The sequence below is a fragment of the Chiloscyllium plagiosum genome, unplaced genomic scaffold (assembly GCF_037043375.1).
Source record: "Chiloscyllium plagiosum isolate Xiang-an unplaced genomic scaffold, Cpla_swu_hap1 HiC_scaffold_13, whole genome shotgun sequence".
NCBI classification, from domain to species: Eukaryota; Metazoa; Chordata; class Chondrichthyes; order Orectolobiformes; family Hemiscylliidae; genus Chiloscyllium; species Chiloscyllium plagiosum.
In genome coordinates, this window is record NW_028270151.1 from 97,802,495 (window position 1) to 97,817,482 (window position 14,988).

Consider the following 14,988-nt stretch of genomic DNA (forward strand, 5'->3'; position numbering starts at 1 on the left):
GTGTGACAGTGATGGAGTGAGTGTGAGGCGGACAATGTGACAGTGATGAAGTGCATCTGAAGGGGTGAGTGTGAGGGCGATGGAGTGAGTGTGAGGGGGTCAGTGTGACGGTGATGGAGTGAGTGTGAGTGGGTCAGGGTGACGGTGATGAAGTGAGTGTGACGGGGTCAGTGTGACGCAGATGGCGTGAGTGTGAGGGGGTCAGGGTGATGGTGATGGAGCGAGAGTGATTGAGTCAGGGTGAGGGTGATGGAGTGAGTGTGAGGGGGTCAGGTCAAAGGCGAAGGAGTGAGTCTGAGGGGGTCAAAGTGACAGAGAACGAGGGAGTGTGTCGGGGTCAGTGTGACAGTGATGGAATGAGTGTGAGTGGGTCAGGGTGACAGTGATGAAGTGAATGTGACGCCGTCAGTGTGACGCAGATGGCGTGAGTGTGAGGGGGTCAGGGTGACGATAATGGAGTGAGCGTGGGGACATCAGGGTGACGGTGATAGAATGAGTGTGAGGTGGTAAGTGTGACGGTAATTGAGTGAGTGTGAGGGGTTCAGTTTGACGGTGATGGAGTGAGTGTGAGGGGGTCAGGGTGAGAATGATGGAGTGAGCGTGAGGGGGTCAGGATGAGGATGATGGGTCGAGTGTGAGGGGGTCAGGGTGACGGTGATGGCGTGAGTGTGAGGGGGTCATGGTGACGGTGATGAAGTGAATGTGAAGGGGTCAGGGTGACGGTGATGAAGTGAATGTGAGGGGGTCAGGCTGACGGTGACGGAGTGAATGTGAGGGGGTCAGGATGACACTGATGGAGTGAATGTGAGGGAGTCAGGGTGATGGTGATGGAGTGAGTGTGAGGGGGTCAGGGTGAGAATGATAGAGTGACAGTGATGGGGTCAGAGTGAGGATGATGGAGTGAGCGTTAGGGGGTCAGGGTGAGAATGATGGAGCGAGTGTGAGGGGGTCAGGGAGATGGTGATGGAATGACTGTGAGGGGGTCAAGGTGACGGTGATGGAGTGAGTGTGAGGGGATCTGGATGACGGTGATGCAGTGAGTGTGAGAGGGTCATGCTGACGGTGATGGGGTGAGTGTTAGGGGGCAGTGTGACTGTGATGGAATGAGTGTGATGGGGTCAGGGCGGTGGGGATGCAGAGAGTGTGGGGAAATGAGTGTGACGGTGATGGAGTGAGTGTGAGGGGATGAATGTGACGGTGATGGAATGAGTCTGTCGGGGTCAGAATGACGGTGATGGAATGAGTGTGAGGTGTTCAGTGCGACGCAGATGGCGTGAGGTTGAGGTGTTCGGGGTGACGATGATGGAGTGAGTGTGAGGGGGTCAGAGTGACGGAGATGGAGTGAGTGTGAAGGGGTCACGGTGACGGTGATGGAGTTAGTGTGACGGAGTCAGGGTGATGGTGAAGGAGTGTTTGTGAGGGGGTCAGGGTGACTGTGATGGAGTGAGTTTGAGGAGGTCAAGATGACACTGATTGAGTGAATGTGAGGGAGTTAGGGTGATGGCGATGGAGAGAATGTTATGGGGTCATGGTGACAGTGATGGAGCGAGTGTGAGGTGGTCAGGGTGACTGTGAAGTAGTGAGTGTGAGGGTGTCAAAGTGATGGAGAAGCAGTGAGTGTGTCGGGGTCAGGGTGACGGGGATGGAATGAGTGTGAGGGGGTCAGTGTGACGCAGATGGCGTGAGGGTGAGGGGGTCAGGGTGACGGTGATGGAATGAGTGTGAGGATGTCAGGGTGACGGTAATGGAGTGAGTGTGAGTGTGTCAGTGTGACGGAGATGCTGTGAGTGTGAGGGTGTCAGGTAGACTACGATGGAGTGAGTGTGAGTGAATCAGTGTGACGTTGACCGAGCGAGTGGGAGGGGTTAGGGAGACGGTGATGGAGTCTATCTGAGGGGGTCAGTGTGACAGTGACAGAGTGAATGTGAGGAGGTCAGGGTGACGGTGACGGAGTGAGTGTGAAGGGGTCAGGGTGAAGGTGATGGAGTGAGTGTGAGGGGGTCAGGTTGACGGTGCTGGAGTGAGTATGAGGTGGTCAGTGTGACTATGACCGTGTGAGTGTGAGGGGGTCAGTGTGACGGAGATGGAGTGAATGTGAGGTGGTCTGTGTGACGGAGATGGAGTGAGTGTGAGGGGGTCAGTGTGACCGTGATTCAGTGAGTGTGAGGGGGTCAGTGTGAAGGAGATGGAGTGAGTATGAGAGGGTCTGGGTGACGGTGATGGTGTGAGTGTGAGTGGGTCAGGGTGAGGGTGATGGAGTGCGTGTGAGGGGGTCATTGTGAGGGTAATGGTATGAGTGTGAGGGGGTCAGCGAGATTGAGATACAGCGAGTGTGAGAGGGTCCGGGTGACCGTAATGATGTGAGTTTAAGGGGATAAGTGTGATGGTAATGGAGTGGCTGTGAGGGGATCAGGGTGAAGGCGATGGAGTGAGTGTGAGGGGGTCAGTGTCACGGTGATGGAGTGAATGTGAGGGTGTCAGGGTGACGGTGACCGAGTGAGTGTGAGGGTTCAGTGTGACTGGGATCGCGTGAGTGTGAGGGGATCAGGGAGACGGTGGAGGAGTGAGTGTGAGGGGGTCAGAGTGACAGAGATGGCGTGAGGGAGAACGGGTCAGGGTGACAGTGATGGAGTGAGTGTGAGGATGTCAGTGTGACGGTGATGGAGTGAGTGTGAGGATATCAGTGTGACGGTGATGGAGTGACTGTGAGGATGTCAGAATGGTGGTAAGGGAGTGAGTATGAGGTGATCAGTGTGAAGTTCATGGAGTGATTGCGAGAGGGTCAGGATGACGGTGATGCAGTGAGTGTGAGAGGGTCATGGTGACGGTGATGGGGTGAGTGTGAGGATTAGGGTGACTGTGATGGAGTGAGTGTGAGGGGGTCAGGGTGACTGTGATGTAATGAGTGTGAGGGGATCATGGTGACGGTGATGGGATGAGTGTGAGGGGGTCTGTGTGACGGTGATGGAGTGACTGTAAGGGTGTCAGCGTGACGCTGATGGAGTGAGTTTAATGGGGTCAGTGTGACGGAGATAGAGTGAGTGTGAGGGGGTCAGTGTGATGGAGATGGAGTGAGTGCAAGAGGGTCCGGGTGACGGTGATGGTGTGAGTGTGAGTGGGTCAGGATGAGTGTAATGGCGTAAGTGTGAGGGGTTCAGTGAGATTGAGATAGAGTGAGTGTGAGAGGGTCAGGGTGACGATAATGCAATGACTGTGAGGGGATCTGGGTGAAGACGATGGAGTGGGTGTGAGGGGGTCAGTGTGACTGGGATCGTGTGAGTGTGAAGGGGTCAGGGAGACGGTGAAGGAGTGAGTGTGAGGGGATCAGGGTGACGGAGCTGGAGTGAGTGTGAGGGGATCAGTGTCATGTTGATGGAGTGAGTGCGAGAGGGTGAGGATGATGGTGATGCAGTGAGTGTGAGAGGGTCATGGTGACGGTGATGGTGTGAGTGTGAGTGTGTCAGTGTGACGGAGATGCTGTGTGAGGGTGTCAGGTAGACTACGATGGAGTGAGTGTGAGTGAATCAGTGTGACGTTGACCGAGTGAGTGGGAGGGGTTAGGGAGACGGTGATGGAGTCTGTCTGAGGGGGTCAGTGTGACAGTGACAGAGTGAATGTGAGGAGGTCAGGTTGACGGTGACGGAGTGAGTGTGAAGGGGTCAGGGTGAAGGTGATGGAGTGAGTGTGAGGGGGTCAGGTTGACGGTGCTGGAGTGAGTATGAGGTGGTCAGTGTGACTATGACCGTGTGAGTGTGAGGGGGTCAGTGTGACGGAGATGGAGTGAGTGTGAGGGGGTCTGTGTGACGGAGATGGAGTGAGTGTGAGGGGGTCAGTGTGACCGTGATCCAGTGAGTGTGAGGGGGTCAGTGTGATGGAGATGGAGTGAGTATGAGAGGGTCTGGGTGAAGGTGATGGTGTGAGTGTGAGTGGGTCAGGGTGAGGGTGATGGAGTGAGTGTGAGGGGGTCATTGTGAGGGTAATGGTATGAGTGTGAGGGGGTCAGCGAGATTGAGATAGAGCGAGTGTGAGAGGGTCCGGGTGACCGTAATGATGTGAGTTTAAGGGGATAAGTGTGACGGTAATGGAGTGGCTGTGAGGGGATCAGGGTGAAGGCGATGGAGTGAGTGTGAGGGGGTCAGTGTCACGGTGATGGAGTGAATGTGAGGGTGTCAGGGTGACGGTGACCGAGTGAGTGTGAGGGTTCAGTGTGACTGGGATCGCGTGAGTGTGAGGGGATCAGGGAGACAGTGAAGGAGTGAGTGTGAGGGGGTCAGAGTGACAGATGGCGTGAGGGAGAAGGGGTCAGGGTGACAGTGATGGAGTGAGTGTGAGGATGTCAGTGTGACGGTGATGGAGTGAGAGTGAGGATGTCAGGATGGTGGTAAGGGAGTGAGTATGAGGTGATCAGTGTGAAGTTCATGGAGTGATTGCGAGAGGGTCAGGATGACGGTGATGCAGTGAGTGTGAGAGGGTCATGGTGACGGTGATGGGGTGAGTGTGAGGGTTAGGGTGACTGTGATGGAGTGAGTGTGAGGGGGTCAGGGTGACTGTGATGTAATGAGTGTGAGGGAGTCAGGGTGGTGGAAATGGAGTGAGTGTGGGGAGGTGAGTGCAACGGTGATGGAATGAGGTTGAGGAGGTCAGGGTGATGGTGATGGAGTGAGTGTGTCGGGGTCATGGTGACGGTGATGGAGTGAATGTGTGGGGGTCAGGTTGACGGTGATGTAGTGGGGGTGAGGAGGTCAGGGTGATGGTGATGGAGTGAGTGTGTCGGGGTCAGGGTGACGGTGATGGAATGAGTGTGAGTGGGTCAGGGTGACAGTGATGGAGTGAGTGTGAGGGGATCAGGGTGACGGAGCTGGAGTGAGTGTGAGGGGATCAGTGTGATGATGGAGTGAGTGCGAGAGGGTGAGGATGATGGTGATGCAGTGAGTGTGAGAGGGTCATGGTGACGGTGATGGAGTGAGTGTGAGTGTGTCAGTGTGACGGACATGCTGTGCGTGTGAGGGGGTCAGGTAGACTGCGATGGAGTGAGTCTGAGTGAATCAGTGTGACGTTGACCGAGTGAGTGGGAGAGGTTAGGGAGACGGTGATGGAGTCTGTCTGAGGGGGTCAGTGTGACAGTGACAGAGTGAATGTGAGGAGGTCAGGGTGACGGTGACGGAGTGAGTGTGAAGGGGACAGGGTGACAGTGATGGAGCAAGTGTGAGGGGGTCAGGGTGACCGTGATGGAGTGAATGTGAGGGGGCCAGGTGATGGTGAAGGCGTTTTTCTGAGGGGATCAGAGTGATACTGATGGAGTGAGTGTGAGGAGGTCAGGGTGACACTGATGGAGTTAATGTGAGAGGGTCAGGGTGATGGTGATGGAGTGAGTGTGAGGAGTTCATGGTGACGGTGATGGAGCGAGTGTGAGTGGGTCAGGGTGACGGTGAATGAATGACTGTCAGGGGATCAGGGAGCCTGTGATGGAGTGAGTGTGAGGGCGCCAGGGTGACTGTGATGCAATGAGTGTGAGGGGGTCAGAGCGGTGGTGATGGAGTGAGTGTGTGGGGATGAATGTGAGGATGATGGAGTGAGTGTGAGGAGTTCAGATTGAGGATGATGGAGTGTGTGTGAGGGGTTCAGGGTGAGGATGATGGAGTGAGTGTGAGGGGGTCAGGTTGAGGATGATGGAGTGAGGGTGAGCGGGATAGGGTGAGTATGATGGAGTGAGTGTGGGGGGTCAGGGTGACGGTGATGGAGTGAGTGTGAGGGGGACAGGGTGAGGATGATGGAGTGAGTGTGAGGGGGTCAGTGTGACAGTGATGGAGTAAGTGTGAGGAATGAGTGTGACGTTGATGGAGTGTGGGTGAGGGGATCAGTGTGATGGTGTTGCAGTGAGTGTGAGGGGGTGAGGGTGAGGATGATGGAGTGAGTGTGAGGGGGTCAGGGTGACGGTGATGGAGAGCGTGTGAGGGGGTCAGGGTGACAGTGGTGTAGTGAGTGTGAGGGGCTCAGGGTGACAGAAATAGTGTCAGTGTGAGAGGGTCAGGGTGACAGTGACGGAGTGAGTGTGAGGGGTTCAGGGTGATGGTGAAGGAGTTTTTCTGTGGGTGTCAGGGTGACAGTGATCGAGTGAGTGTCAGGGGATGAGTGTGACGTTAATGGACTGTGGGTGAGGGATCAGTGTGATGGTGTTGGAGTGAGTGTGAGGGGGTGAGGGTGAGGATGATGGAGTGACTGTGAGGGGGTCAGGGTGACAATGATGGAGTGAGTGTGAGGGGGTCAGGGTGACAGTGATGGAGTGAGTGTGAGAGGATCAGGGTGACGGTGATGGAGTGAGTGTGAGGAGGTCAGTGTGACGGTGATGCAGTGAGTGTGAGAGGGTCATGGTGACGGAGATCGTGTGATTGTGAGTCGATCAGGGTGAGTGTGATGGAGTGAGTATGAGGGGGTTTGGGTGACTGTGATTGAATGAGTGAGAGGGGGTCAGGGCGATGGGGATGGAGTGAGTGTGGGGAGATGAGTGTGACGGTGATGGAGTGAGGATATGGAGGTCAGGGGGACGGTGATGGAGTGAGTGTGAGGGCATGTGTGTGACGGTGATGGAGAGAGTGTGAGTGGACCAGGGTGACTGTGATGGAGTGAGTGTGTACGGGTCAGTGTGACGGTGATGGAGTGAGTGTGAGGGGGTCAGGGTGAGGATGATGGAGTGAGGTTGACGGTGACAAGGTGAGGATGATGGAGTGAGTGTGAGGGAGTCAGGGTGAGGTTGATGAGTGAGTGTGAGGGGGACAGGGTGAGGATATTGGAGTGAATGTGAGGGCATAGGCTGATGGTGATGGAGTGTGTATGAGACAGTCTGGGTGACAGTGACGGAGTGCGTGTGAGGGGGGCAGTGTAACGTTGATGGAGTGAGGGTGAGGGGATCAGTGTGATGGTGTTGGAGTGAGTGTGTGGGAGGGGTCAGGGTGACGGTAATGGAGTGTGTGTGAGGGGGTCAGAGTGACGGTGAAGGAGTGAGTGTGAGGGGGTCAGAGTGAAGGTGAAGGAGTGAGTGTGAGGGGGTCAGGGTGATGGTGAAGGAGTGTTTGTGAGGGGGTCAGGATGACACTGATGGAGTGAATATGAGGGAGTAAGGGTGATGATGGCGCAGTATGTCTGAGGTGGTCCTGGTGACGGTGATAGAGCGAGTGTGAAGGGGTCAGGGTGAGGGTGATGGAGTGAGTATGAGGGGTTCAGGGTGATCGTGATGGAGTGAGTGTGACTGGGTCATATTGACGGTGATGGCGTGAGTGTGAGGGGGTCATGGTGACGTTGATGGTGCGAGTGTGAGGGGGACAGGGTGACGGTGATGGTCTGAATGTGAGGCGGACTGGGCGACAGTGAAGGAATGAATATGAGGAGATCAGTGTGATGTTGATGGCGTAAGGGTGAGGGGATCAATATGATGGTGTTGGAGTGAGTGTGTGGGGTTCAGGGTGACGGTGATGGAGTGAGTGTGAGGGGGTCAAGGTGACTGTAATCGCGTGAGTGTGAGGTGGTCAGGAAGACGGTGATGGAGTGAATGTAAGGGGGTCATGGTGACGGTGATGGAGTGAGTGTGAGGGGGTCAAGGTGACTGTAATCGCGTGAGTGTGAGGTGGTCCGGAGGACTGTGATGGAGTGAATGTGAGGGGGCTACAGTGACGGTGACCGAGTGAGTGTGCGGGGTTCAGTGTGACTGTAATCGCGTGAGTGTGAGGTGATCAGGAAGACGGTGATGGAGTGAGTGTAAGGGGGTCATGGTGATGGTGATGGAGTGAGTGTGAGGGGGTCAAGGTGACTGTAATTGCGTGAGTGTGAGGTGGTCAGGAGGACTGTGATGGAGTGAATGTGAGGGGGTTACGGTGACGGTGATGGAGCGAATGTGAGGGGGTCACGGTGACGGTGATGGAGTGAGTGTGATGGGGTCACGGTGACGGTGATGGAGTGAGTGTGAGGGGATCAGGGAGAGAGTGATGGAGTGAGTGTGAGGGGGTCATTGTGACGATGATGGAGTGGGCGTGAGGGCGTCAGTGTGACGGAGATGGAGTGAGTGTGAGGGGATCAGGGTGACGGTGATGGAATGAGTGCGAGCGGGTCAAGGTGACGGTGATGGAGTGAGTGTGAGGGGGTCAGAGTGACTGTGATGGAGAGAGAATGTGGAGGTCAGGGTGACTGTGATGGAGTGAGTGTGAGGGGATCAGGGTGACTGGGATGGTGTGAGTGTGAGGTGGTCAGTGTGACGGTGATGGATTGAGTGTGTGGGGGGTCAGGGTGACAGTGATGGAGTGAGTGTGAGGAGGTCAGGGTGTCTGTGCTTGAGTGAGTATGAGGGGATGAGTGTGATGGTGATGGAGTTGGTGCGTGTGGATCAGGGTGACTGTGTTGGAGTGAGTGTGAGGGGGTCAGTGTGACAGTGATGGAGTGAGTGTGAGGGTAACAGGATGAGGATGATGGAGTAAGTGTGAGGGGGTCAGGGTGAGGAAGATGAAGTGAGTGTAGGGCGTCAGTGTGACGGTGACGGAGTGAGTGTGAGGGGGTCAGGGTGACAGTAATGTAGCGATTATGAGGGGGTCAGGGTGACCGTGATGGAGTGAGGGTGAGGGGGTCAGAGTGATGGTGATGGAGATTTTCTGAGGGGGTCCGGGTGACACTGATGGAATGAGTGTGAGAGGGTCAGGGTGACGGTGATGGGGTGAGTGTGAGGAGGTCAGGGTGACTGTGATGGAATGAGTGTGAGGGTGTCAGGGTGAAGGTGATGGAGTGAGTGTGAGGGAGTCTGTGTGACACTGATGGAGTGAGTTTAATGGAGAAGGTGTAACGGAGATAAAGTGAGTGTGAGGGGGTCAGGGAGACGGTGCTGGAGTGAGGGTGAGGGGGTCAGTGTGACTGTGATCACATGAGTGTGAGGGGGTCAGTGTGACGGAGATGGAGTGAGTGTGAGGATGTCGGGGTGAAGGTGATGGAGTGAGTGTGAGGGGGTCAGGTTGACGGTGCTGTAGTGAGTATGAGGTGGTCAGTGTGACTATGACCGCGTGAGTGTGAGGGGGTCAGTGTGACGGAGATGGATTGAGTGTGAGGGGGTCAGTGTGACGGAGATGGAGTGAGTGTGAGGGGGTCAGTGTGACTGTGATCCAGTGAGTGTGAGGGGTCAGTGTGAGGGAGATGGAGTGAGTATGAGAGGGTCTGGGTGACGGTGATGGTGTGAGTGTGAGTGGGTCAGGGTGAGGGTGATGGAGTGAGTGTGAGGGGGTCATTGTGAGGGTAATGGTGTGAGTGTGAGGGGGTCAGCGAGATTGAGATAGAGCGAGTGTGAGAGGGTCCGGGTGACGGTAATGATGTGAGTTTAAGGGGATAAGTGTGACGGTAATGGAGTGGCTGTGAGGGGATCAGGGTGAAGGCGATGGAGTGAGTGTGAGGGGGTCATGGTGAAGGTGATGGGGTGAGTGTGAGGGTTAGGGTGACTGTGATGGAGTGAGTGTGAGGGATCAGGGTGACTGTGATGTAATGAGTGTGAGGGAGTCAGGGCGGTGGAAATGGAGTGAGTGTGGGGAGGTGAGTGTAACGGTAATGGAGTGAGGTTGAGGAGGTCAGGGTGATGGTGATGGAGTGAGTGTGTCGGGGTCAGGGTGACGGTGATGGAATGAGTGTGAGTGGGTCAGGGTGACGGTGATGGACTGAGTGTGAGGGGATCAGGGTGACGGAGCTGGAGTGACTGTGAGGGGATCAGTGTGATGTTGATGGAGTGAGGGCGAGTGGGTGAGGATGATGGTGATGCAGTGAGTGTGAGAGGGTCATGGTGACGGTGATGGAGTGAGTGTGAGTGTGTCAGTGTGACGGAGATGCTGTGAGTGTGAGGGTGTCAGGTAGACTGCGATGGAGTGAGTGTGAGTGAATCAGTGTGACTTTGACCGAGTGAGTGGGAGGGGTTAGGGAGACGGTGATGGAGTCTGTCTGAGGGGGTCAGTGTGACAGTGACAGAGTGAATGTGAGGAGGTCAGGGTGACGGTGACGTAGTGAGTGTGAAGGGGTCAGGGTGACAGTGATGGAGCAAGTGTGAGGGGGTCAGGGTGACCGTGATGGAGTGAGTGTGAGGGGGTCAGGTGATGGTGAAGGCGTTTTTCTGAGGGGGTCAGAGTGATACTGATGGAGTGAGTGTGAGAGGGTCAGGGTGACGGTGATGGAGTGAGTGTGAGGAGGTCAGGGTGACACTGATGGAGTTAATGTGAGAGGGTCAGGGTGATGGTGATGAAGTGAGTGTGAGGGGTTCATGGTGACGGTGATGGAGCGAGAGTGAGTGGGTCAGCGTGACGGTGAATTAATGACTGTGAGGGGATCAGGGTGACTGTGATGGAGTGAGTGTGAGGGCGCCAGGGTGACTGTGATGGAATGAGGGTGAGGGGGTCAGAGTGGTGGTGATGGAGTGAGTGTGAGGGGATGAGTGTGAGGATAATGGAGTGAGTGTGAGGGGTTCAGGGTGAGGATGATGGAGTGAGTGTGAGCAGTTCAGGTTGAGGATGATGGAGTGTGTGTGAGGGGTTCAGGGTGAGGATGATGGAGTGAGTGTGAGGGTGTCAGGGTGAGGATGATGGAGTGAGGGTGAGCAGGACAGGGTGAGGATGATGGAGTGAGTGTGGGGGGTCAGGGTGACGGTGATGTAGTGAGTGTGAGGGGGACAGGGTGAGGATGATGGAGTGAGTGTGAGGGGGTCAGTGTGACAGTGATGGAGTAAGTGTTCGGGGATGAGTGTGACGTTGATGGAGTGTGGGTGAGGGGATCAGTGTGATTGTGTTGGAGATAGTGTGTGTGGGGTCAGGGTGACAGTGACGGAGTGAGTGTGAGGTGTTCAGGGTGATGGTGAAGGAGTTTTTCTGTGGGTGTCAGGGTGACAGTGATGGAGTGAGTGTCAGGGGATGAGTGTGACGTTAATGGAGTGTGGGTGAGGGATCAGTGTGATGGTGTTGGAGTGAGTGTGAGGGGGTGAGGGTGAGGATGATGGAGTGAGTGTGAGGGGGTCAGGGTGACAGTGATGGAGTGAGTGTGGGGGGGTCAGGGTGACAGTGATGGAGTGAGTGTGAGGGGATCAGGGTGACGGTGATGCAGTGAGTGTGAGAGGGTCATGGTGACGGAGATCGTGTGATTGTGAGTCAATCAGGGTGAGTGTGATGGAGTGAGTATGAGGGGGTTTGGGTGACTGTGATTGAATGAGTGAGAGGGGGTCAGGGCGGTGGTGATGGAGTGAGTGTGGGGAGATGAGTGTGACGGTGATGGAGTGAGGATATGGAGGTCAGGGGGACGGTGATGGAGTGAGTGTGAGGGCATGTGTGTGACGGTGATGGAGAGAGTGTGAGTGGATCAGGGTGACTGTGATGGAGTGAGTGTGTGGGGGCCAGTGTGACGGTGTTGGAGTGAGTGTGAGGGGGTCAGGGTGAGGATGATGGAGTGAGGTTGACGGTGACAAGGTGAGGATGATGGAGTGAGTGTGAGGGGGTCAGGGTGAGGTTGATGGAGTGAGTGTGAGTGGGACAGGGTGGGAACGATGGAGTGTATGTGAGGGGTTCAGGGTGAGGATGATGGAGTGAGTGTGAGGGGGTCAGGGTGTGGATATTGGAGTGAATGTGAGGGCGTAGGCTGATGGTGATGGAGTGTGTATGATACAGTCTGGGTGACAGTGACGGAGTGAGTGTGAGGGGGGCAGTGTAACGTTGATGGAGTGAGGATGAGGGGATCAGTGTGATGGTGTTGGAGTGAGTGTGTGGGGGGGTCAGGGTGACGGTAATGGAGCGTGTGTGAGGGGTCAGAGTGATGGTGAAGGAGTGAGTGTGAGGGGGTCAGGGTGATGGTTAAGGAGTGTTTGTGAGGGGGTCAGGGTGATGGTGAAGGAGTGTTTGTGTTGGGGTCAGGGTGATGGTGAAGGAGTGTTTGTGAGGGGATCAGGATGACACTGATGGAGTGAATATGAGGGAGTCAGGCTGATGGTGACGCAGTGTGTCTGAGGTGGTCCTGGTGACGGTGATAGAGCGAGTGTGAAGGGGTCAGGGTGAGGGTGATGGAGTGAGTATAAGGGGTTCAGGGTGATCGTGATGGAGTGAGTGTGACTGGGTCATATTGACGGTGATGGCGTGAGTGTGAGGGGGTCATGGTGACGTTGATGGTGCGAGTGTGAGGGGGACAGGGTGACGGTGATGGTGTGAATGTGAGGCGGTCTGCGTGAAAGTGAAGGAATGAATAAGAGGAGATCAGTGTGATGTTGATGGCGTAAGGGTGAGGGGATCAATATTATGGTGTTGGAGTGTGTGTGGGGTTCAGGGTGACGGTGATGGAGTGAGTGTGAGGGGGTCAAGGTGACTGTAATCGCGTGAGTGTGAGGTGGTCAGGAGGACTGTGATGGAGTGAATGTGAGGGGGCTACAGTGACGGTGACCGAGTGAGTGTGCGGGGTTCACTGTGACTGTAATCGCGTGAGTGTGAGGTGATCAGGAAGACGGTGATGGAGTGAGTGTAAGGGGGTCATGGTGACGATGATAGAGTGTGTGTGAGGGGGTCAAGGTGACTGTAATCGCGTGAGTGTGAGGTGGTCAGGAGGACTGTGATGGAGTGAATGTGAGGGGGTCTGGGAGACGGTGATGGAGTGAGTGTGAGGGGGCTATGGTGACAATGACCAAGTGAGTGTGCGGGGTTCAGTGTGACTGTAATCACGTGAGTGTGAGGTGATCAGGAAGATGGTGATGGAGTAAGTGGGAGGGGGTCATGGTAACGATGATGGTGTGAGTGTGAGGGGGTCACGGTGACGGTGATGGAGTGAGTGTGAGGGGGTCACGGTGACGGTGATGGAGTGAGTGTGAGGGGGTCAGGGATAGAGTAATGGAGTGAGTGTGAGGGGGTCATGGTGACGATGATGGGGTGAGTGTGAGGGGATCAGGGTGACGGTGATGGAATGAGTGCGAGCGGGTCAAGGTGACAGTGATGGAGTGAGTGTGAGGGGGGCAGGGTGACTGTGATGGAGAGAGAGTGTGGGGGTCAGGGTGACTGTGATGGAGTGATTGTGAGGGGATCAGGGTGACTGGGATGGAGTGAGTGTGAGGTGGTCAGTGTGACGGTGATGGAGTGAGTGTGTGGGGGGTCAGGGTGACAGTGATGGAGTGTGTGTGAGGAGGTCAGGGTGTCTGTGATTGAGTGAGTGTGAGGGGATGAGTGTGATGGTGATGGAATTGGTGTGTGTGGATCAGGGTGACTGTGTTGGAGTGAGTGTGAGGGGGTCAGTGTGACGCTGACGGAGTGAGTGTGAGGGGGTCAGGGTGACAGTAATGTAGCGATTATGAGGAGGTCAGGGTGACCGTGATGGAGAGAGGGTGAGGGGTTCAGGGTAATGGTGAAGAAGATTTTCTGAGGGGGTCAGGGTGACACTGATGGAATGAGTGTGAGAGGGTCAGGGTGACGGCGATGGGGTGAGTGTGAGGAGGTCAGGGTGACTGTGATGGAATGAGTGTGAGGGTGTCAGGGTGAAGGTGATGGTGTGAGTGTGAGTGGATCAGGGTGACAGTAATGTAGCGATTATGAGGAGGTCAGGGTGACCGTGATGGAGTGAGGGTGAGGGGTTCAGGGTGATGGTGAAGAAGATTTTCTGAGGGGGTCAGGGTGTCACTGATGGAATGAGTGTGAGAGGGTCAGGGTGACGGCGATGGGGTGAGTGTGAGGAGGTCAGGGTGACTGTGATGGATTGAGTGTGAGGGTGTCAGGGTGAAGGTGATGGAGTGAGTGTGAGTGGATCAGGGTGACTGTGATGGAGTGAGTGTGAGGAGGTCAGTGTGACGGTGATGGAGTGAGTGTGGGTGGACCAGGATGAGGATGATGGAGTGAGTGTGGGGGGGGGGTCAGGGTGAGGATGATGGAGTGAATGTGAGGGGGTTAGGATGACAGTGATGGAGCGAGTGTGAGGGTGTGAGGGTGACCGTGATGGAGTGAGTGTGAGGGGATCAGGGTGATGGTGAAGGCGTTTTTCTGAGGGGTCAGGGTGACACTGATGGAGTGAGTATGAGAGGGCCAAGGTGACATTGATGGAGTTAATGTGCGGTAGTCATGTGATGGTGATGGAGTGAGTGTGAGGGGGTCATGGTGATGGTGATGGCGCGAGTGTGAGAGGGTCAGTGTGACACTGATGGAGTTAATGTGAGGGAGTCAGGGTGATAGTGATGGAGTGAATGTGAGGGGGTCATGGTGATGATAATGTAGAGAATGTGAGGGGTTCAGGGTGACGGTGAAGGAATGACTGTGAGGGGTTCAGGGAGACGGTGATGGAGTGAGTGTGAGGGGGTCACGGTGACGGTGATGAAGCGAGTGTGAGGTGGCAGTGGGACGGTGATGCAGTGAGTGTGAGGGTCATAGTGACGGTGATGAAATGAGTTTGAGGGGGTCAGTCTGATGGAGATGGAGTGAGTGTGAGGGTGTCAGGGTGACTGTGATGGAATGAGTGTGAGGAGGTAAGGGCGGTGGTGATGGAGTGAGTGTGAGGAGATGAGTGTGACGGTGATGGAGTGAGAGTGAGGAGTTCAGGGTGACGGTGATGGAGTGACTGTGTGGGGTCAGTGTTACGGTGATGGAGTGAGTGTGTGGGGGTCAGGGTGACTGTGATGGAGAGAGAGTGTTGGGGTCAGGGTGACTGTGATGGAGTGAGTGTGAGGGGATCAGGGTGACTGGGATGGAGTGAGTGTGAGGTGGTCAGTCGACGGTGATGGAGTGTGTGTCAGGAGGTCAGGGTGTCTGTGATTGAGTGAGTGTGAGGGGATGAGTGTGATGGTGATGGAGTTGGTGTGTGTGGATCAGGGTGACTGTGTTGGAGTGAGTGTGAGGGGGTCAGGGTGACTGTGATGGAATGAGTGTGAGGGTGTCAGGGTGAAGGTGATGGAGTGAGTGTGAGTGGATCAGGGTAACTGTGATGGAGTGAGTGTGAGGAGGTCAGTGTGACGATGATGGAGTGAGTGTGGGC